This window comes from Rhinolophus sinicus, linkage group LG15, assembly GCF_036562045.2.
Source record: "Rhinolophus sinicus isolate RSC01 linkage group LG15, ASM3656204v1, whole genome shotgun sequence".
NCBI classification, from domain to species: domain Eukaryota; kingdom Metazoa; phylum Chordata; class Mammalia; order Chiroptera; family Rhinolophidae; genus Rhinolophus; species Rhinolophus sinicus.
This window is the reverse complement of record NC_133764.1, coordinates 47253233-47261435: the sequence shown is the minus strand read 5'-3', so window position 1 is coordinate 47261435 and position 8203 is coordinate 47253233. Positions and strand designations below refer to the sequence as shown.

General features: G+C 54.9%; 1 non-coding gene across 4 annotated transcripts in view; it reads right to left on the bottom strand.

Moving 5' to 3' along the window:
• Positions 1 to 2736, bottom strand: part of LOC109455821 (uncharacterized) — a 77137-nt gene extending 74401 nt beyond the window's left edge. For all 4 annotated transcript variants that reach the window (XR_012492060.1, XR_012492059.1, XR_012492061.1 and 1 more), the window contains exon 1: positions 2682 to 2736. This is a non-coding gene — a transcript (uncharacterized LOC109455821). The remainder of the gene's footprint in view (positions 1 to 2681) is intronic.
• Between the last annotated feature and the right edge of the window lie 5467 nt (positions 2737 to 8203).

The window sequence follows — 8203 nt, the reverse complement described above, 5'->3', positions numbered from 1 at the left end:
CATTCCAAGACAGGATGGGGCAGGAGCCTACTTGATCTAGGCCTGGGTCCTTGGTTGTCTCTGAGCTTAGAAGGACCATGTGGGAAAGAGCAGGACTAGAGGCCCCTGTTCCCCCTTGTATCAGTCTGCTCAGGCTGCCATAACAAAATACCAAAGACTGGGTGGTTTACTTTCTCACAGTTCTGGAGCCTGAAGTTCAAGGTCAGGGTGCCCGCGTGGTTGGGTACTGGTGAGGGCTCTGCTCTTGGCTTGCAGATGGCCACCTTCCCACCGTTTGTTCACATGGCATTTCTTCAGTGCATGTCCTGGAGACAGGGCTCTCTTCTTATTAGGCCACCAGTCCTGTCAGATTCGGAACCTACCCTTTTAACCTCAGTTAACCATAATTACCTCCTAAAAGGCCTGTCTCCAAATACAGTCACACTGGGGGTTAGGGCTTCAACATGTGCATTGTGGGGTCGCGGGGGGCACGTTTCAATTCCATCTATAGCACTCCTCCTACTGGCTTGTCTCCCTGCCCCAGCCACGTTCCCCACCCCACAGCGCCCCAGTGCTGGCCAGGCTGGGCCCTCAGCCCCAACAAAAACCTTCTTCTTCCTGACTCTGGGCCCTTGGAGCCAGCCAGGGGCTTGTATTATAACCCTGTTTTCCGGAAGGCATCTCAGCCTTTACCTCTCTCCAGTGGAATCTTGCCAGGGCGGGCAAGTGGAGCTTGGCTTGGAGCAGGCCTGTGGGGAAGGGAGCCACACCACGAGGAGAGAACCAGAGAGAGGATGAGGAGAGGGAGGAGAAGGGAGAGTGCCACTCACTTGCTCATTCATTCATTCAGCAAATATGTGCTGAGCTGCCCTGGGAAGGGCAGAATGAAGCACACCAGGATTGGCCAGGAGGTGGGGGTCCGGTCTGCATGTGCCCAGGAGAGATATTCTCTCCTCCACAGCATTAGATTTGACACCCGTGAACATTGAGATGGCACCTGTCTTTTCCCTAGTTCACCTCACTGCCACCTACACACTGCCACACACACACTGCCACACACACACACACACGCACACTACTTCCCTCTTCTGCATCAAGAATTAAAAGCCTAAATGGTCAGACCAATCTGGATGGCAGGTCCATTAACTAGCTGCATGATTTAGGACAAGTCACTTCCTGGACATTGAGCCTCAGTTTCCCACCCATAACATTAAGGTAATGGGAAACCTAACGACACACTGAGCATGAATGCAGTTGGTGGCCTATAGAGCACACGTGTCCGTTATATGAAAGATAGCACTCCTGTCAATCTTTCACTGAGCACCTAATACATACGCCAAGTACCACGCTGCTGGAATGGCAGCTCCTTGAGGAAAACCACTCATCTTGTTCACTGCTGAATCCCCAGCACCTAAAACAGTGCCTGGCACACATCAGGCTTGCAGTGAGCATTTGTCAGAAGCTTTGCCACACATTATCTCTCTTAATATTGACAATAACAATGACAGGTAAGTACTATTATTTGTCCTCAATTGGTGGATGTGGAGCTGTGCATTAGGCAGTTAAGTCACTTTCCCAGGGTCCAGCCATAAGCGGTGGAGTGAGATGTGAACCCAGGCAATCTGGACCCAAACCCACGGTGATGATGATAATAATGATGACTTTTGGAGCTTATTGAACCTGAGGCCGGTAAGTCCAAGCCCCTGCCTCCTCCATGTACGCGGTTCTCTGCTGCTCCTTCTGGTGTCTCTGCCAAACCCCTCTTCTTCCATTAGGTCCCAACCCCACCCTGGTCCCTAGCCTCAGGCTGCTCAGGATGTTGACAAAAATCACCCCTCCCGCTTTCTGCCTGGAAGGTGACACATCTTCCTCTGTAATCTTCCACCCAGAATCTTCCATCAGGACCTCCTTCCCTCCTCTCATTCGATATCACTTACTTAGCTTCCCTTTTCGGTGTCTGAAGAGTCCCGTTCCATTTATGTGCCCAAAGACACCCCCCGCTTGGCTCCACTGGGAGGTGCTGTGAAAATAACATTGCCCTGAGTTCTACTCTGCTACTCCATTAGCTTGTTTTTGCCTTCAGACAAGCAAGTCATAGACCCATCTAAGCCTCAGTTTCCCATCTGTGCAATGGGTGAGCTGAAGAAGAACTTGAAGGCAGTTCCCAGCCCTGGTCTTCTTGGAAGTGACCTTTCTCAGCCAGCAGGCTGGAGCCATCCCCTCTCTCCCCACGCCACCTTATATCCCCCCCCCCCCACACACACACACACACACACACATACCCTCTCCAGCTGAGACACTGTCCTGCTCTCCCCAAAGCTTGCTGTGTGTTCTTTCCTCTCTCCTACCTCCCACCCCAGAAATTTGGGATGTGCCTCCTGGCAGATTCTGCTGTCCCCCCCCACTCTGGGCCTGCCCTCTACTTTGGATTGTGCTGAGCCTCCCTCTCTCTGCCAGTACCCAGAGCCCCCACAGGCCACCAGCGTCCCCCACAAGGCCATCATCTGCAGACAGCACAACTGGAGGCTGACACTTCCCCAGTCTGCAGGCCCATCTCCCCTCATTAGAGCCCCAGGGAAGTCCCCTGCAAGGGTCTGGCCATTTCCATTTTAAAGGCAACCACCCTCCCACACCCCCACAAACCCCCCACCCCACCCCACCCCACACCGTCCAAAGAGAGAAAACCTTTAAGCTTCACTTACATATAAACCCCTCTGAGCCTGTTGCCTGGGATTTAGGACTCACTCAAACTTAAATCGAAAATCTTTTGGGGAGAGGGTTTTTATTTTCACCACAGCCCCTCCCTCACTGCATGGGGCTGGGCCTGCCCAGGGCCTTTGGAAATAGGGATGGTCACAGGTCCTGGGAGCACAGTTCAGGCTGGCCTGGCCTAACCCTTCAGACTGTGATCAGGCCAGGGGTCACCGAACAGTCACACGTCACTTGGAATGAGAAGCCTTCAAGTGAGGCTAAGAAATGAAGTTGAGAAACAGCTCAGCCAAAGGCAATTTGGCTTTCTTTTTTTCTTATGTTTTTTGGGGGAAGAAACCTCTATTGTCCGACTAACCTTCCATGATGCTGGAAAATTGAATTTATTTCCTGAGCAGTCTGGTCCAATTTCCCCTGGGGGGAGACTAGGCTGGGCTACTCTCCCAGCGGCTCCAATTTAGAAGCTCTGGCTCTTCTCAGAGACAGGGACCCTGAACCCTGGCCCTGCCAGGCAGCCCCCCACCCCTACCGCCCACCCCCCCAACATGATCCTTCCTCACAAACTCCCCACTCCAACTCCTGCATGTGGAGGAAACTTTTTCAGGAGCTTCATGTTTCCCTGTCATTCTCACTCTCTCAGCAACCAGCTATCTTGGCCTGTCCCCCACCCACCCCAGTTGTCTGTGTGTACCCCTCGGAATCCCCTGGGCTCCCCATCTCTGTCTCTAGACTCAAAGGCAATCCCATAGGGAGAAGTACAGCTGTAAAGCATTTGTGCTGGCCGCCAGGCTGGCGGGGGCGCCATCTGCAGCCGGGTAGTTGCCAGGCCTGAAATGACGGGAACCCTGGGCCTCAGCCCAGCGCCGGCCCTTCCACCCCAACCCCTGCCCCCCACCCCCACCCCACCCCCCGCGCGCAAGAACCTCCCTGTCCACCAAGGCCAAAGAGTCCAGGGGTGAGGGGAATGACCTTGAGACCAGTCCAGGAGACAGGGGACAGGAACGCTCAGCCTCTACTTGGCGTCTGCCACTGAGCTTCGCGGGGGGGGGGGGGGGGGGGGGGCCAGGTCCAGGATTGCCCACCCAAGCCTCAGTGGGAGACTTGTCCTCAGCTGGCCGCCAGCCCACCACCACCCTCCACGGTTAATGGGAAGGTTCCCAGGCCAATAGCCTGGAGAGTAGGGAGAAGGGAAAGAAGGACTCTCTCTCCCAGCCCCAGTGAAGAGGAACCCCCCCCCCAACCTCCACTTCCTCTTGGTCTTGGCCCCTCTCTCCCCTCCTGGGGGAGGACACTGAGTGAGTGGACTGCGGAGACAGACCTCCGGCCAGAGCAGACCCATCTGGTTTCAATCAGAAGAGCAGGTTCCCGGGTCGTGGAGGGTACATGGAAGAGGGAGGCCACAGCCTCGCAGCCCTCCCAGAGTGCAGCCCCTGTCCTGTTTGGTCTCCTTTCACCTCCTGGAGGGGCCTCACGCTCAGCCACCGGGGGAAGGCTAGATAAGGCAGGGGAATTTTAGGGGTCCATGGGCCTGCCTCTTACTATCCAATAGTCTAACCACAGACGTCTGTCCATAGACGTCCAAACCACAGAGAAGGGAAACTGAAGGAAGGAAGAAAACTGGAGGGAGGAGAAAGGGCTGCAAACACACTCAGAGTGTGTGAAGGTCCTAGAAACCACCAGGTCCTAGCTGAACCTTATCACATGGGGAACCAGAGGTCCTGAGAAGGAAGTCTATAGCACCACTTGCTGAACTTGGCCCAAGCCCTATTCACACATGCCGCCCACTGGTCTTCACAGGCACCCCTATAGATAGGAATTCCCATCCCCACTTGACAGATGGGAAAACTGAGGCTCACAGGAGTGAAAGGTCTTACCTGCCCTACCTTACTCAAGTGGTAAGCGATGAAGTCTGTTTGATTCCAGAGCCTGGGCACCAGGCTGCCCCTCCAGGAAGTCAAGGCTGCCTCAGTAGCCCATGCCCCAGGGCCACAATTTTGCCTTCCCTGCTATCTCCAGACTTGGACCAGGTAGGAACACAGTTCTGGAGAAATCTGCCCTCCCCAACCAGGGCCTACTCTGGTTCCCCAACCCTCATCCTTCCAGCTCCAACCTCTGTCTCCAGGCCCACGGTATAAAGGATACAAACCTAAAAACCAAGCCTCCCTGGTCATGGCTTGGTGCCACGATTCTAATCCTGGCTCTGCATGACCTTGGCACCTCAACTTGCCCATCAATAAAATAGACTGGTTGTCTAAAACTGGGTTGAACAGTGATTCTGCAGTTCCCCAACCCTCTATTCCTATCATCCTGAACAAATCTAGAGGTTTCCCCTTGACTTGGGTGGTCTTTAGAAAGAAGGTTCTGACCCCAGTTTCAGAATTTAGAACTGGCAAGGAGGCCAAGAGAATAGGGGACCCAGCCAGCCGTGGAAGCTACTAATCTCCATCTCTGCCTGGGGGAGCTTCACTGCCGCCTCCACTGAAAGCAATTTGTCATGCCCTGAATTAAGTGATTCCAACAAGGGTTTAATTTCAGTTTAATGGCTCTGTTTTTATGTGTAATTAAATACCATTGCATGGCGAAAATAAGTTGTTTGCACTTTAGAGAGTGTGTAAGGGCCAGGGAAGCCAATCCCACCGGGTTTCTACTCCCAGGCTCCACCAGCCCCTCCTCTAGTCTGGCTGGAATGTCTAGGTCCTGGGGAAGGGGCCGGAGGCCTGGGGAAGACAGGGGGTCCATGAGGGGAGAGGTGGTCCCGGTGATGCCTGCTCACTCAGTAGAGCATGTTTCTAATTATCTGCAGCACCCTCCCCCTTCTACTCCGTGACCCCAACCTTTCCCAACCCCCTGGGGCCTCAGACATAGAGGGGACAGGTCATTCTGACAGTGAGGATCTAATTAGACCCTTGGCTGGCTGGAGTGGTGTCTGCTCCCCCGTGGGGGGGCCCAAAGGGGCCCCATTGTCTCTCCTCCACTTACTGTTTCTATTAACTCCCCCTCCCCCTGAATACGCTTCCTCCCCATTGACCCTCCCCCCTGAGTCTTAACAAGCCCCTTTCCTCCCCTCTTCCCTGGGACAACTCAACGTCCCAGCTGCCAGCCTGCCTCCCAGCTCTGTTCAACCACATCATCTTGACTTTCTCTTTCTAGGTCAGAGGGGACATTGCCATAGGGGTCTGGAATGCAGGGGGAGTTTCTCTGGCTGGGAATGTTTCAGGGTCATTTACCACACAGCCATCTCCCCCCCGGAAGGGGGGCCAAGAGGCGCCCCAAGTCCTGCATGCCTCATAACATTCCTGGAGCAGCTTGGTGGCGGAATCTGGCCCAGAGGGTAGAGGGGTTGGGACAAGCAGCCTTTTCCTGGAAGGAGTTGAAGCGGTAGCAGTGGCTGGAAACTCAGGGCCCTGATGGGAGGCTTGGCCAGCTCTCCGGAGATTCCCCCACCTGATTCTAACACTGGAGTCGGTCCAAGTCTCCATTTTTTCCTCCCTACTCCCACCCTGCCTTCTTGCCAATGGAAAACCCAGCCCCCAACCCTCAGCCGACATCAGGGCTTGATCTCCACTAATGAGCTGGGAAATGGAAACCAAATGCCTGATGTAGACCAACACCACTGGGCTAGGGGATCTGGCGGGGTGCCCCCATTCCTCTGCTCCAAGCCACAGTAGGGGGGATGACATTTTTCAGGGAGGCCGGGTAGAGCACTCCAGGACTGTGGTTTTAAGTTCAGCCAGGTATGGTGGCGCCACCAGGACAGAAGGGTTTGGTCCTTCCCACTCTTCCTTTTCACCTCTGCCAGAGATGCTGATGCCCCTGCCACACTAGAGTGACTCTTCCAGGGTAGTGACGGCTGTGCTGGGAGGGCCGAGGTGCACACAGGCCCACGCGTACTGTCTGTAGCCCGCTTCTCCCCCCTGCGACATGGCCCAGGACAGGTCACTTTGCCCCCGAGGGTGCCCACATTGACACTGAGCTGCTTGGATTTCCTGTTTTGTTTTTGACACCTAGGACCTGGCTCCCAGATTGTGGGAGCAAGCGCCAGGGGTGGGGGCAGTGTTTCTGTGGAAAATGGAACTCCCCTTCCCAAAGTGCACATCCCCTATTCTGATGCTAGACAGCTCCCCACAAATCCTGCCGTGGGGACACCTAATGAGTGAGGCTCATTCATGCACAGCCTGGAGTGAATGAAATCCGTCCTCTGAATTTCTCGTTCCCTCTCCTCACCTCACGCACATTCAGTCAGAGTCACACTCCCATATATACACACCAGACAAGTGCTCTCATCTACACACACCAGACCAGGCATACACGCCCTGTAAAAGCCCACACGCTCACTCACATTTCAGGTACCACTTTGCTATAGTCACACACATGTGCGCACACACACACACAATAAATATACATATTTCACAAAGGCATGTGCCAGGCCATCTGTGTAGCTACTTCCCAAGCAGCCCCTGCTTGAAGGCCCATAAAAGGAACAGGATGTCCTACCACCTACTGCGGAGGGCAAGGCTAGAGCATTGGGAAGACAGCCTGGAGACACAGGGGATTTAAAGAAATACTTTTCCTTTACTTGGCTCAGGGACCTAAACCTTAATCAGCAGTCTCCCCCACTTACCTGGGCCTTGGCCCCGGAAGGAGGGAGAGGGCTCTGTGAAGAGTGGCCAGGGGGCTGAGAGAGCAAGGTTGGCACCACTTGGTTCTTTATTGCCTGCTGCTGGCAGCAGCCTGTGGTGCCTCGGGGAGACCAGGTGGCTGTGGATACCACCACCAGGTCAGAGCCAGAGAGCTGAGTGAGGATGGCACAGTGCAGGTGCCAGCACAGCAGGGGCCAGTGGGATGCAGGGGCCTGGGGCTGCCTCTGGAACTGGGGAGGAGCTAGGAACCCAGGAGGCTGCCAGACAGGAGGGCGCTCCCCCAGAGTGCAACTGCTCGGGGCACAGCGCCTCCCGGCTGCCCGTGACCTCCCAGACATGGGCCTCCACCCAAGAAATCAGTGCCTGGTACAGAGGTAGGGGTGGCGGAGGGACACTGGGAAATGACCAGGAATCCAGTCGTACCACGTGGTCACAAATTGTGGGGTTGACACCAAAAGCTCACAGCCTGGTGTGCCCAGGACAGCAAGATCAAAAATAACCCCTCAGAGTCAAATCTCAGCACAACCCCCAGTCAGGAATCCAGGCAAGCGGAGCTGTGGAATGTGGTGGAAAATTTGCCCCCTTTTCTCAACTTCAGGGCAGTGCCTCCCCTCACTCAATTAATAAATCAAATCCAGATGCAAACCCAATCTGCCCGATGCCCTAGGAAAGGCCCCAGCTTTACACACCAGCTGATGCCAGATATAGTCCTGGCCCAGCAGGGCTATCCTGGCTCCCTCCCTTCAGAAGCCAGTATTTCCCCACCAGGAGTTGGAACACAGACAGACAGCACAGCCTTTTGGGACAGGGAGTCTCCCTAGGAAGAGACTTCAGGGAGAGGAGAGTGATTGGCTGACCCTTCACCACCTTTTTAC